Here is a 13,698-nt window from a genome sequence, read left to right as displayed (position 1 = left end):
TCCTTTGGTCAGAAACACACAAACACACTCTCTCTCCTCTCGACAGGATGTTGGTAAGAGGGAGAAGTCAAAACTATTTTATCTCTGACGGTGCTTTCATGTCTCTTCTGGCCGTGCATGGTGACTCAGCATTACTTCTGTCCTGTCCATCCTTCATCAGTCAATGGCTGACACCACTATTGCGATACTAGATGATTCTCAAAGTGTATTATTAGAGGGTGAATCCTCAATATAACATTTGCAAGTAACAACTTGCAATTAAGCAAAGCAACACTGCGGCCGGTTCAATGAGATGAACTTCAGACAATCTGGACCTATCCCTCTACCATGAAGACAACTTTAAAGGAAGCAGGGAGAGCGGAAGAGACTAGGTGGGCATTCGGCAAAGTCAAGAGCCAAGCACATTAAAAGCCTCTGTCATTCACTCATTCAGCATTCCTCCTGAATAGACAACTGTTGTGCTCTTTAAAATCCAATTATGATTTGATAATACACTGTACTGGGTTCATCTGGCATATGCTCAAATACGCTTTAAACATTAGGCTAGTAAATAATAAGGGCACAGTCCAAGACACCATTCACTGTGCTCTAAACACATACATAACAGTCACTCTTTAGAGGACAAAGAGGGCATAGTACAGCATAATACTCTGTAGAAAATCACACAACTATCAACTTACATGTCTCAGAGGAAGCAGTGGCCTGGGCATGAGCCTGGATACCTACTGAGGGCCAGCCACCAGCTTCTTTATGGCTCAAATCACACTACAGACACTGCCATTGTGGCTCTGACTGAAAGTCTCTTCCTCACCAATACACCATACTGAGGAGGGAATGACTGTTTACTTATCCCCAAGCCAGGAAACGAGGAGGTGTACGGTGGCTTGAGAGGAACATCATTGCGAAGTAGAAGGATTGGGGATATCATGTGCCAAAACAAATATTGACACTGCACAGTAACATATTTAAAGCTGAAATGTGAAGTAAAGCTGCTCGTGAAAAATAGGACTGATGCTTGGAAAAGATGAAGAAATTGCAAGCTATCGAATTGCCTCGGTAGTCGGCACCATGCGGGTGTAAAATGCACAGCGATTAATGAATATGAGTAGCATTTGCCAATGTACCAGCCACAAGCCAAAAACTTAGTTTGTTGGTTTAAACAGGCCTTATCCGAAAATGTACATTGCTCGAGCCATATCAATTCCAAGCCCACATGATTAACTTAGAAAGTTTGAGAAACACGTCAATTCTTTGGAATGTAAACAAATGAGATAACCAAAGATTACATAGCCTCCACATAGTAACACATGTCAGAGTTCAAAGTAAACGGAGTAGCTCTTTGAAATGGAATGACATGCTCATTAACGTGAACATGGATGTTGATACGGTACTGCAATTGAAGCAGTATTTTTTTCATTTTACCTTAACCTATTTGGAGTAAACTAAACCAACAAAATGACTTCTACTTACAGCCATGTCACCCACATCTACAGTACATTTACATTTACATTTAAGTCATTTAGCAGACGCTCTTATCCAGAGCGACTTACAAATTGTACCTGTAGTTAAATAATTATACATGTATTTCTAGTTTCCACTTTAAGTGCTGGATTTTCACCCAGTGGCCAATCCACCATTCATTCTGATCATCACAGATTAACCCATCTTTCCTTTCGCAATACAACCCTCCATTTTACCCTCTTAAGATAGTCCTGAACCTCCCCATTTGTAACATTTCTACCAATATTGCCCAAAAAATACTTTACCCAGGAGTATAATGAATCATAGTCTTCATGGTTTGTCAAAGGTCAAAAGGTGACAGGGAAGGAACAAGATAGTCAAAATTGAAATCAATCTTGTCTTTAATCTGTTGTGCTTAGTTTTGGTGGTTATGTAAACTGTATGTACAAGCAGATAAAGATGGACATTGTGAAACCTCCCTATTCATTACCAGAACAAAGACACTGGATAAATCGTCAACAGAAATCTACACTGAACAAAAATATAAAACGCAACAATTTCTAAGATTTTACTGAGTTGCAACTCATAAATCAATTGAAATTCATTAATTCGGCCCTAATCTATGGATTTCACATGACTGGGAATACAGCTATGCATCCGTTGGTCACAGATACCTTATTAAGGTAGGGGCTTGAATCATAAAACCTAAAATGACATTGGTGGCGGCTTATTGTAGAGAAATCAACATTCAATTAGCGGGCAATGGCTCTGGTGGACATTCCTGCAGTCAGCATGCCAATTGCACGCTCCCTCAAAACATCTGTGGCATTGTGTTGTGTGACAAAATTGCACATTTTATTGTCCCCAGCACAAGGTGCACCTGCGTCATGATCATGCCGTTTAATCAACTTCTTGATAATCCATCCACTTGACAGGTATGGCATATCTTGTCAAAGGAGAAATGCTCACTAACAGGGACACATTTGTGCACTAAATTTTAAAGAAATAAGCTTTTTGTGAATATGTACAATTTCTGGGATCTTTTATTTCAGCTGAAAAAGGACATGGTAAACATGAGACCAACACTTCACATGTTGGTCTTCACATGTAAAGTCAAAGTCATGTAAAGTCAAATCGTGGACGGCCACAGAGATGGTTTTGGGGCACTCTTTCACTGGAATAGGGTATTTTCAATTTTTCACCATGATAATATTTCTGCTTCTAAACCACCATAATTATAAACACTTTGAGAAGGACGTCTAGCACATTGCTTCAGCTTCGTCAGAAGATTTGCACTGCACACTATGCCAATGCAAACAGTCAGAGGCAGAATCAATCCCTTCTTAAGTACTATGTGGCAAAAGTACAATAAACCATGTAATAGTTTAGCCTGAAATAATTTCAGTGAGTATGTGAGTTTCTTTCCTATCCTCGTATTTCTCTCGGGAGCCATAAGCTAGAGAAGAGAGACTAGGGCTGTTCCTTTTAAGTGTCTGTGGCCTAGGCCTTGTCGTTATCCACAAATACAGCTGTTGATTGTAAAGCCGTTAGCAAAGTTAGAGGTACCGAATTTGCATTTTATAGTCCCTGGGCTGGGCACGGTATGGTGCGAGTGTGGGAGGAGAACGGAGGCTGGAGGCAGGCACACTCAGCGAGAGCACTACTGCCCCCTCATCCCACTCTACCTTCACCTTACGCCAATAAATGCTGCTGCTGTCACCTAGTCTACATTACGCCAACACATCACGAGCTACAGAGTGGAGCCACTCTACCAACCTGAGTCAACAGGGTGTATTTCGAGTGCCCACTAGCAATTACATGCATGTTGCATGTAGACTTTCTTTCCAACATGCCATTTTCAGTAGCCCTCTAACAACTACCTACGTACATGTTGCACGTGAACTTTCTGGTCAGGTGTTCTGTAAAAATGTATTGATTCAAAGCAGTTTGTTGAGGTTTGTCAAATCTAAAACAAAGAAGTTGTGTTAAAGGAATACAACCAGGTGTGATGGACAGCATGTAATGGACAACTGCAAATTCGCCATAACATTACATGCTGCGTTAACATAACCATAAACACCTCATGTCTTTAGTAGACAGGTACTTATTAAGAAACATGTGTAAGCTACATTCCAAGAGAAACCTGCTCCACACCACATGGATAGCACCTTGCAAAATTCTACTGACTAAAGGGTCAGGAAAATCAAACAAATGTACTGTAGCCTGTACCGTAAACAAAGACGAAAGTGTCATAGACGGCTGTATCTTTATGGTCACACCTGTGACATCTCCATAGCAGACTTTACACAGGAAAACACGTCACCCTACGGAACACTCATCTGACAGTTCTTATTGCTGAATGGACAAGATGAAACCATGACATCACCATGATATTTTTGAGTGCTTTCGCTGTAATGGCTATGTACCCATAGTGAATAGATGAAAGTGTAATTTTTCCTCATTGGCTATTCAACACTGCACTCTCTTACCTGAAGCGGTGATGAAGCAAACAAAGCTAAGGGTGTGGAGTACAATGGTTGCCCAGGGCACAACACCATTACTCAAACTTTCTAGGGAAACGACGCACTGGATATGGGTGGATAATTTCAACATTCGCAGGATCATTTTTAGAGCCAAGGTTAGATCAATAATGTCCAGTAATGTGTTTCTCGTGTGTGTCTCTGCTAGGGTCTGTGTGATGGACCTGGTCTCTCAGTGCCAGACCTCACAGCCATGCGAGGAGACGCAGCAGCTATACTGTAGATGTTCTTATTATCCAGGGTGTGGATAGATCCCTCCGTCATCACGACTGTAAATCCCTGGCCTCAGTTCAGTACAGGCATCATGTTAGAAACGTACAGCCCTCAGTGCAAACCTTCATCCGGGCTAGTGATTCTCATAAAAAGCTCTTCTCTGCTATGGAGGATTTTAATCTAAGTGACACCCCAGTTTAATGAACTTGCTGATATTACATCCCACCCTCTGTTGCCTTGTGTTTCTCACTGTGTGTAGGAGGGAGTTTAGAGGAACATGAGTGTTACTCTGTGTAATGCTGGTTAGCCAACACTCCCTCTGCTACCTACCTTCTACCCTGCCTCCTACCTCCAGACAAAAACACTGTGGCTTTGCCAACCTATGCTCTGGAGAGCATGTTGTTATGAGTCTCCCTGAGAGGGCTTTCAGGATCGTAGTCACCATTTCTGATGGAGGTGCATTTTAAGGCCAACACATCGATTTTGCTTCCATCTGTAAATTTTCAGATTCTGGGATATTTTGCAACTATAACTTTTATAAAAATGTACAAATAATATATATTAATACTTGATTTGTAAAATGTTATCCCAACTCCATCAACTACACCTAGCATAAATTTAGTTTGTATGTTACATGTCAAACTTCAACCACTATTTTAAACTCTCCATGTTGAATCATATCATTCAATAGCTTTTTTTATCCGATTGATTACTGGCATTAAAAAGGCCCTTTCTGGCAACCTGATTGGTTAAAATGCATCGTGCCTCACAACACTTCCTTTTTTAAAATGTGTATATCTCCTGCGAAGAATCCCCGTAAAGAGAGACAAAATGAGCAAATCTCAAAGAATATACCGATAGTAAGTAAACAAAAATAGGCAATCTCAGTTAGCCAATGCGAGAAAAGAAGTGAATGAAAAAAAAAAAAGAGCCTGATCGGCCAATCGGGGCAGTGATAGTACAGTTAGAGGAGGAAGAGGTGGTAGCCGGTAGCAGCGAGTCAAATTAGTTGAGATTAAGATGACAGCTAGCAGCTAGCAGCAATCAATCAGACAGCAGCCAGACAGCCAACAGTGGCTTGTATTACATGAAACAAATTAACCAACTTGTACATGATTTGATTTGCCCCAAGTGTTTAACCACAGGACAAAAATAAATAAAGACCCCACCAACCAGGGATTCTGTAGAATGTGCACACCGTGAAGGTGATCGTGATGCATTTAGGAGGAGGGTTTACACTTCCTCCAGGAAGATGTTGCATTTGCTATAAATATGAGGATGGTTCTACTAGCCCAAACTTAGACTTGGTTCTGCAGTTAAAGAAAATAAGCAACGTCCTAGGGATTCCTTCCATGCATCTCAGCTCATATCAAAGACATGAGAAGACAATGACATGTAAATTAAAAGGGAGAGTAGCCCATTATTGCCAGGTGACTTGCTGTGTATAAATAATGTTTCCTTGCTCCAGCAAATGTATTTTTCCCACACTTCGCAAATTTACAGCCCTATTTTAAAATGGATTAAATAATTTTGCATTTATTTTTAATCAAAATAAATCCTCAGTCTACACAAAATACTGCCATAATGACAAAGCGAACAGGTTTAGACATTTTTGCAAATTTATACATCAGTTGAAGCTGGCGTTTGGGATACCTGAAGAGACTACGCTGGAGTGTGAGCTCCGTTTGAGACCGCCCTATCAATGTGATTTGAAGAACTGTAATATCCTGTTTTGTGGCTGAAAAAGGACATGGTAAACATAAATCTAGCTTTTTTTCTGTACATTGCAGGACAGAGCAGCTAAGCTGGGGAAACTCAGAGGGAGTGTGTGTCTCTTCGTTAACAGCTGGTGCATGATCTCCAATATTAAGGAAGTCTCAATGTTCTGCTCGCCTGTGTTAGAATACCTCATGTTAACTTTGCTGTCTCATATTCTGCTTACAGTGTCTCACGCTTATCATACATGTTTGACCTGTTGCATACATAGAAATGTGCCTGCTATAGGCAGACCGGGTGCCTGAGGTTTGCTCTCACAGGGTCTGCTCAGTTGGAGCGGAATATTGGCTGAATGCCCAGCCGGACTCTGGGAGCAAACGCTTTGCTGAGAAAGGGTGCACTTGGCCATCTTTGTGTAACCCATAGTGATAGAAGCTCTGAGGAGGTATTTCCACCTCAGCATTTTTATACTGACTAACTGTGTGTGTAATCTCTCCACTGGCGTGAATAAACAAATTAATTTAAGCTGGACTTTGGGGTCCTTAGTGGTTCTAAGACACTAACTACTACACCAGCTCTGACGCGCGTTGGATGTGGCAGGGATGGTAAACTATCATGGATTACAAAGAGAAACCCAAAGTAACCTGTCTAAATGACTGGTGACCCTGTAGCAATCACATCTGTAGTCATGAAATGCTTTGAAGGCTGGTCATGGCTCACATCAAACCCTGGTCTCTTAGTTAATTCCCGGTTTACCATGACTCCTGAAGCCAGTGTTATGCTAAAAAAGCAATGACTACCTCCTCAATAATTTATCATTCTGTATATTTGAAGTTGGAAGGACTGCATACCACCCATATAAATGTGTGTAGCCTCCCTAATTAAGATCCATGAATTAAATGTCTAGGTCTTTGTGCATACAAATAATGTGCATGGTATAGCAATCACAAAAACCCTGGAACATTATATTACTGATGGACAGGTCAGCATCAGTGGTTATATATACTATTATTAGAAAGGACAGGAACAGATGAGGTGGTGTCAAGCACACACACACACACACTTTAAACTGAGGAATGACTTGGGCAAAAATGTAATTGAAATACTATGGCTATAGATTCAATTACCATTTCGACCACCAATATTGGTGGGATGTGTGTACAGGCTACCATGTTCAAATGTATCTTACTTGGATGATATATGTGACAGTATTGACCATGCCAGATGAAAACAAAGTTATATACATTCTGAGATTATAATATTAATTGGAATGACATTCAGAGGAACTCCGGAGCTCTGTCAGCGAGACCGTCGGGTTCACCTCCCGGACCAAGGCCCTTCACCCCGATTGCACAGTTTGGCTTGGCGGCCAGCTCTAGGAAGAGTCTTGATGGTTGCAAACTTTTTCCATTTAAGAATGATGGAGACCACTGTGTTCTTGGGGACCTTCAATGCTGCAGACATTTGTTGGTACCCTTCCCCCGATCTGTGCCTCGACACAATCCTGTCTCAGAGCTCTACGGACAATTCCTTCGACCTCATGGCATGGCTTTTGCTCTGGCATGCACTGTCAACTGTGGGACCTTATATAGACAGGTGTGTGCCTTTCCAAATCATGTCCAACCAGTTGAATTCCCCTCAGGTGGACTCCAATGAAGTTGTAGAAACATCAAGGATGACCAATGGAAACAGCATGCACCTAAGCTCAATTTCAAGTCTCACAGCAAAGGGTCTGAATACTTATTTAAATAAGGGTCATTTTATTTTTAATACATTTGCACACACACACCCCAAAAAAATCTGTCATTATGGAGTAGTGAGTGTAGATTGATGAGGAAAAACATTTAATCCATTTTAGAATAAGACTAATGTAACAAAATGTAGAAAAAGGGGTCTGAATACTTTCCGAAACTTCCTCGTACCCCTGCAAATGGACTCGTACCACGTGTATTTATCCATGATATCATCATTACTCATATAGTGTATTTATTACCTATAATTTTCCTATCATCTTTTTTTCTCTCTGCATTGATAAGGGCTCGTAAGCAGGAATTTCACAAGCTTCCTTTCAATAGCTACAGTCACTAGCAACAGTTGCTATTTGGATGTGGTTGAAGCCATTCTGTATGCAAGTCCTCTTCTAGGGATAGGCAAATGTTAGAGTTGCAGTAAGACACTTTTTCCTCTTGAAACATGCGAGGCTCAGCTAGTTTAATGTTATTCCACCATCTGTATTTAGTCATACTGGCACAGCGGGCTGCAATAATATTATGAGCTGAAGCAGCATGCAGTGACCATGTCATTTTCAGATCAAAACACGAATCCCTGTTTAAATCCGGGGATAAATCCTAACCATCTCAGCCTTGGGTTGTGGCTCCTGGCGGGAGGCTGGACCTCGGTCTGAGGTGAAATGAAGTTGGACACGACACTATGGTAGTGTTCATTAAGTCATGGGGCAGCAGGGTAGCCTAGTGGTTAGAGCGTTGGACTAGTAACCGGAAGGTTGCAAGTTCAAACCCCCGAGCTGACAAGGTACAAATCTGTCGTTCTGCCCCTGAACAGGCAGTTAACCCACTGTTCCTAGGCCGTCATTGAAAATAAGAATTTGTTCTTAACTGACTTGCCTAGTTAAATAAAGGTAAAATAAAATAAATAAAAAAATAAAACATTTTAAACCAGAACATTTAATTTAGAGTTTCTTATTGGGCCAGTTCAGATCGTACCTCCTTGTTTCACTCCTTTTCAGATTCTTGTTTTTTGTGCCTGAACATCACTTGTCGTGTTCCCAGAACATGGCAATGCCAGGACACACCATCTGCTCCAGGCTGTGACCTTCAGCAAATCCTTGCCACTGGAAGTGTAGTACGGCATATTGAATGTAAAATCATTACAACACAGGTAGGGCTGGGAATTGCCAGGGACCTCACAATACGATATTGTCACGATAGTTAGGTGCGATTCGATACCGTTTGATTTTTTTTGTGATTCGATGTTCCGAACATATTGCTCACTTTATGTCTGCAACAGAGGGAAAAGAGAGCCATGAGAAAACAAGTTGATCATTAAGTCCGGACAAAATTGAATTTCTGTTTATCGGATACCCCGCCTCACTTTCCTCCACCCCCCCATTATAAACAATCAGTCAGCTAAATTCTAGAGAGCTAGAGAGAGCGAGCGAGCGAGTGAGAGAGCGAGCGAGCTAGAGAGAGAGAGCGAGCGAAGCTAGAGAGAGAGCGAGCGAGCGAAGCTAGAGAGAGAGCGAGCGAGCGAAGCTAGAGAGAGAGCGAGCGAGCGAAGCTAGAGAGAGAGAGCGAGCGAGCGAGCGAAGCTAGAGAGAGAGAGCGAGCGAGCGAAGCTAGAGAGAGCGAGCGAAGCTAGAGAGCGAGCGAAGCTAGAGAGAGCGAGCGAAGCTAGAGAGAGAGCGAGCGAAGCTAGAGAGAGAGCGAGCGAAGCTAGAGAGAGAGCGAGCGAAGCTAGAGAGAGCGAGCGAGCTAGAGAGAGAGCGAGCGAGCTAGAGAGAGAGCGAGCGAGCTAGAGAGAGAGCGAGCTAGAGAGAGAGAGAGAGCGAGCGAGCTAGAGAGAGAGAGCGAGCGAGCTAGAGAGAGAGAGCGAGCGAGCTAGAGAGAGAGAGCGAGCGAGCTAGAGAGAGAGAGCGAGCGAGCTAGAGAGAGAGAGCGAGCGAGCTAGAGAGAGAGCGAGCGAGCTAGAGAGAGAGCGAGCGAGCTAGAGAGAGAGCGAGCTAGAGAGAGAGCGAGCTAGAGAGAGAGCGAGCGAGCTAGAGAGAGAGAGAGCGAGCGAGCTAGAGAGAGAGCGAGCGAGCTAGAGAGAGCGAGCGAGCTAGAGAGAGCGAGCGAGCTAGAGAGAGAGCGAGCGAGCTAGAGAGAGCGAGCGAGCTAGAGAGAGAGCGAGCGAAGCTAGAGAGAGAGCGAGCGAAGCTAGAGAGAGAGCGAGCGAGCGAAGCTAGAGAGAGCGAGCGAAGCTAGAGAGAGAGCGAGCGAAGCTAGAGAGAGAGCGAGCGAAGCTAGAGAGAGAGCGAGCGAAGCTAGAGAGAGCGAGCGAGCTAGAGAGAGAGCGAGCGAGCTAGAGAGAGAGAGAGCGAGCGAGCTAGAGAGAGAGCGAGCGAGCTAGAGAGAGAGCGAGCGAGCTAGAGAGAGAGCGAGCTAGAGAGCGAGCGAGCGAGCGAGCGAAGCTAGAGAGAGAGAGAGCGAGCGAGCTAGAGAGAGAGCGAGCTAGAGAGAGAGCGAGCTAGAGAGAGAGCGAGCTAGAGAGAGCGGCTAGAGAGAGCGAGAGAGAGAGCGAGAGCGAGAGCGAGAGAGAGCGCGCGAGAGAGAGCGAGCGAGCTAGAGAGAGAGCGAGCGAGCTAGAGAGAGAGCGAGCGAGCTAGAGAGAGAGCGAGCGAGCTAGAGAGAGAGCGAGCGAGCTAGAGAGAGAGCAAGCGAGCGAGCTAGAGAGAGAGAGCGAGCGAGCGAGCGAGCTAGAGAGAGAGAGAGCGAGCGAGCTAGAGAGAGAGAGCGAGCGAGCTAGAGAGAGAGAGCGAGCGAGCGAGCTAGAGAGAGAGAGCGAGCTAGTGAGAGAGCGAGCGAGCTAGAGAGAGAGCGAGCGAGCGAGCGAAGCTAGAGAGAGAGCGAGCGAGCTAGAGAGAGAGAGCGAGCGAGCTAGAGAGAGAAAGCGAGCGAGCTAGAGAGAGAGAGCGAGCTAGAGAGAGAGAGCGAGCTAGAGAGAGAGAGCGAGCTAGAGAGAGAGAGCGAGCTAGAGAGAAGAGCGAGCTAGAGAGAGAGAGCGAGCTAGAGAGAGAGAGCGAGCGAGCTAGAGAGAGAGAGCGAGCGAGCTAGAGAGAGAGAGCGAGCGAGCTAGAGAGAGAGCGCGAGCTAGAGAGAGAGAGAGAGCGAGCTAGAGAGAGAGAGCGAGCTAGAGAGAGAGAGCGAGCTAGAGAGAGAGAGCGAGCTAGAGAGAGAGAGCGAGCTAGAGAGAAAGCGAGCGAGCTAGAGAGAGAGCGAGCGAGCTAGAGAGAGCGAGCTAGAGAGAGCGAGAGAGAGAGAGCGAGAGAGAGAGAGAGCGAGAGAGAGAGAGAGAGAGAGAGCGAGCGAGCTAGAGAGAGAGCGAGCGAGCTAGAGAGAGAGCGAGCTAGAGAGAGAGCGAGCGAGCGAGCTAGAGAGAGAGAGCGAGCGAGCTAGAGAGAGAGAGCGAGCGAGCGAGCTAGAGAGAGAGAGCGAGCGAGCGAGCTAGAGAGAGAGAGCGAGCGAGCGAGCTAGAGAGAGAGAGCGAGCGAGCGAGCTAGAGAGAGAGAGAGCGAGCTAGAGAGAGAGAGAGCGAGCGAGCTAGAGAGAGCGAGCGAGCGAGCGAGCTAGAGAGAGCGAGCGAGCGAGCGAGCTAGAGAGAGAGAGCGAGCGAGCGAGCTAGAGAGAGAGAGCGAGCGAGCGAGCTAGAGAGAGAGAGAGCGAGCGAGCTAGAGAGAGAGAGCGAGCGAGCTAGAGAGAGAGAGCGAGCGAGCTAGAGAGAGAGAGAGAGCGAGCGAGCGAGCTAGAGAGAGCGAGCGAGCTAGAGAGAGAGCGAGCGAGCTAGAGAGAGAGAGCGAGCGAGCGAGCTAGAGAGAGAGCGAGCGAGCTAGAGAGAGAGCGAGCGAGCTAGAGAGAGAGAGCGAGCGAGCGAGCGAGCTAGAGAGAGCGAGCGAGCTAGAGAGAGCGAGCGAGCGAGCTAGAGAGAGAGAGCGAGCGAGCTAGAGAAAGAGAGCGAGCGAGCTAGAGAAAGAGAGCGAGCGAGCTAGAGAGAGAGAGCGAGCGAGCGAGCTAGAGAGAGCGAGCGAGCGAGCTAGAGAGAGAGAGCGAGCGAGCGAGCTAGAGAGAGAGAGCGAGCGAGCTAGAGAGAGAGAGAGAGAGCGAGCGAGCTAGAGAGAGAGAGAGCGAGCGAGCGAGCTAGAGAGAGAGCGAGCGAGCTAGAGAGAGAGCGAGCGAGCTAGAGAGAGAGCGAGCGAGCTAGAGAGAGAGCGAGCGAGCTAGAGAGAGAGAGCGAGCGAGCGAGCGAGCTAGAGAGAGAGCGAGCGAGCTAGAGAGAGAGCGAGCGAGCTAGAGAGAGAGCGAGCGAGCTAGAGAGAGAGCGAGCGAGCTAGAGAGAGAGAGCGAGCGAGCTAGAGAGAGCGAGCTAGAGAGAGAGCGAGCTAGAGAGAGCGAGCTAGAGAGCTAGAGAGAGCGAGCGAGCTAGAGAGAGAGCTAGAGAGAGAGAGCTAGAGAGAGAGAGAGCTAGAGAGAGAGAGAGCTAGAGAGAGCGAGAGCTAGAGAGAGCGAGAGAGCTAGAGAGAGAGCGAGAGAGCGAGAGAGCGAGAGAGCTAGAGAGCTAGAGAGCTAGAGAGAGCGCTAGAGAGAACGAGCGAGCGAGAGAACGAGCGAGCGAGAGAGCGAGAGCGAGAGAGAGCGAGCGAGGGCGAGCGAGAGAGCGAGCGAACTTGAGAGAGAGCGAGTGTGCGAGCGAGCTAGAGAGAGAGAGCGAGCTAGAGAGAGAGAGCGAGCTAGAGAGAGAGCGAGCGAGCTAGAGAGAGAGAGAGAGAGAGAGAGCGAGCTAGAGAGAGAGCGAGCTAGAGAGAGAGAGAGCGAGCGAGCTAGAGAGAGAGAGCGAGCTAGAGAGAGAGAGAGAGCGAGCGAGCTAGAGAGAGAGCGAGCGAGCGAGCTAGAGAGAGAGAGCGAGCGAGCGAGCTAGAGAGAGCGAGCGAGCTAGAGAGAGAGAGCGAGCTAGAGAGAGAGAGAGCGAGCTAGAGAGAGAGAGAGCGAGCTAGAGAGAGCGAGCGAGCGAGCGAGCTAGAGAGAGCGAGCGAGCGAGCTAGAGAGAGCTAGAGAGAGCGAGCGAGCGAGCTAGAGAGAACGAGCGAGCGAGCTAGAGAGAGCGAGCGAGCGAGCTAGAGAGTGCGAGCGAGCTAGAGAGTGCGAGCGAGCTAGAGAGTGCGAGCGAGCGAGCTAGAGAGTGCGAGCGAGCTAGAGAGTGCGAGCGAGCTAGAGAGTGCGAGCGAGCTAGAGAGCGAGCTAGAGAGAGCGAGCGAGCTAGAGAGCGAGCTAGAGAGAGCGAGCGAGCTAGAGAGAGAGCGAGCGAGCTAGAGAGAGAGCGAGCTAGAGAGAGAGCGAGCTAGAGAGAGAGCGAGCTAGAGAGAGAGAGAGCGAGGTAGAGAGAGAGAGAGCGAGCGAGGTAGAGAGAGAGAGAGCGAGCGAGGTAGAGAGAGAGAGAGCGAGCGAGGTAGAGAGCGAGCGAGCGAGGTAGAGAGCGAGCGAGGTAGAGAGCGAGCGAGCGAGGTAGAGAGAGAGAGAGAGAGCGAGGTAGAGAGAGAGAGCGAGCGAGGTAGAGAGAGAGAGCGAGCGAGGTAGAGAGAGAGCGAGCGAGCTAGAAACTGTATGTGTAATGTTTACTGTTAATTTTTGTTGTTTTTCACTTTATATATTCACTTTGTATGTTGTCTACCTCACTTGCTTTGGCAATGTTAACAAATGTTTCCCATGCCAATAAAGCCCTTGAATTGAATTGAATTGAGAGAGCGAGCGAGCTAGAGAGAGAGCGAGCGAGCGAGCGAGCTAGAGAGAGAGAGCGAGCGACCTAGAGAGAGAGCGAGCTAGAGAGAGAGCGAGCTAGAGAGAGAGCGAGCTAGAGAGAGAGAGCGAGCGAGCTAGAGAGAGAGCGAGCGAATCTAGAGAGAGCGAGCGAAGCTAGAGAGAGCGAGCGAAGCTAGAGAGAGAGCGAAGCTAGAGAGAGAGAGCGAAGCTAGAGAGAGAGAGCGAAGCTAGAGAGAGAG

At 46.9% G+C, this 13,698-nt stretch overlaps 1 protein-coding gene across 5 annotated transcripts in view; it reads right to left on the bottom strand.

Moving 5' to 3' along the window:
- The window catches only part of LOC115129786 (unconventional myosin-Ib-like), a 146,999-nt gene that overhangs the window by 73,505 nt on the left and 59,796 nt on the right, over window positions 1-13,698 (bottom strand). The window contains exon 1 of one of the 5 annotated variants that reach the window (XM_065018498.1): window positions 8,654-9,034. The exons of 3 other annotated variants lie outside the window; for them this stretch is intronic. The gene's annotated coding sequence lies outside the window, so the exon portion shown is untranslated. Of the gene's footprint in view, window positions 1-680; window positions 837-8,653; window positions 9,035-13,698 lie in introns of those variants that run through there. One more of the 5 variants, XM_029660519.2, reaches the window with a different exon arrangement.

This window comes from Oncorhynchus nerka, linkage group LG1 (assembly GCF_034236695.1).
Source record: "Oncorhynchus nerka isolate Pitt River linkage group LG1, Oner_Uvic_2.0, whole genome shotgun sequence".
NCBI lineage: Eukaryota > Metazoa > Chordata > Actinopteri > Salmoniformes > Salmonidae > Oncorhynchus > Oncorhynchus nerka.
Note: the sequence above shows the minus strand (reverse complement) of the source record. Positions and strands in the feature narration are given on the sequence as shown.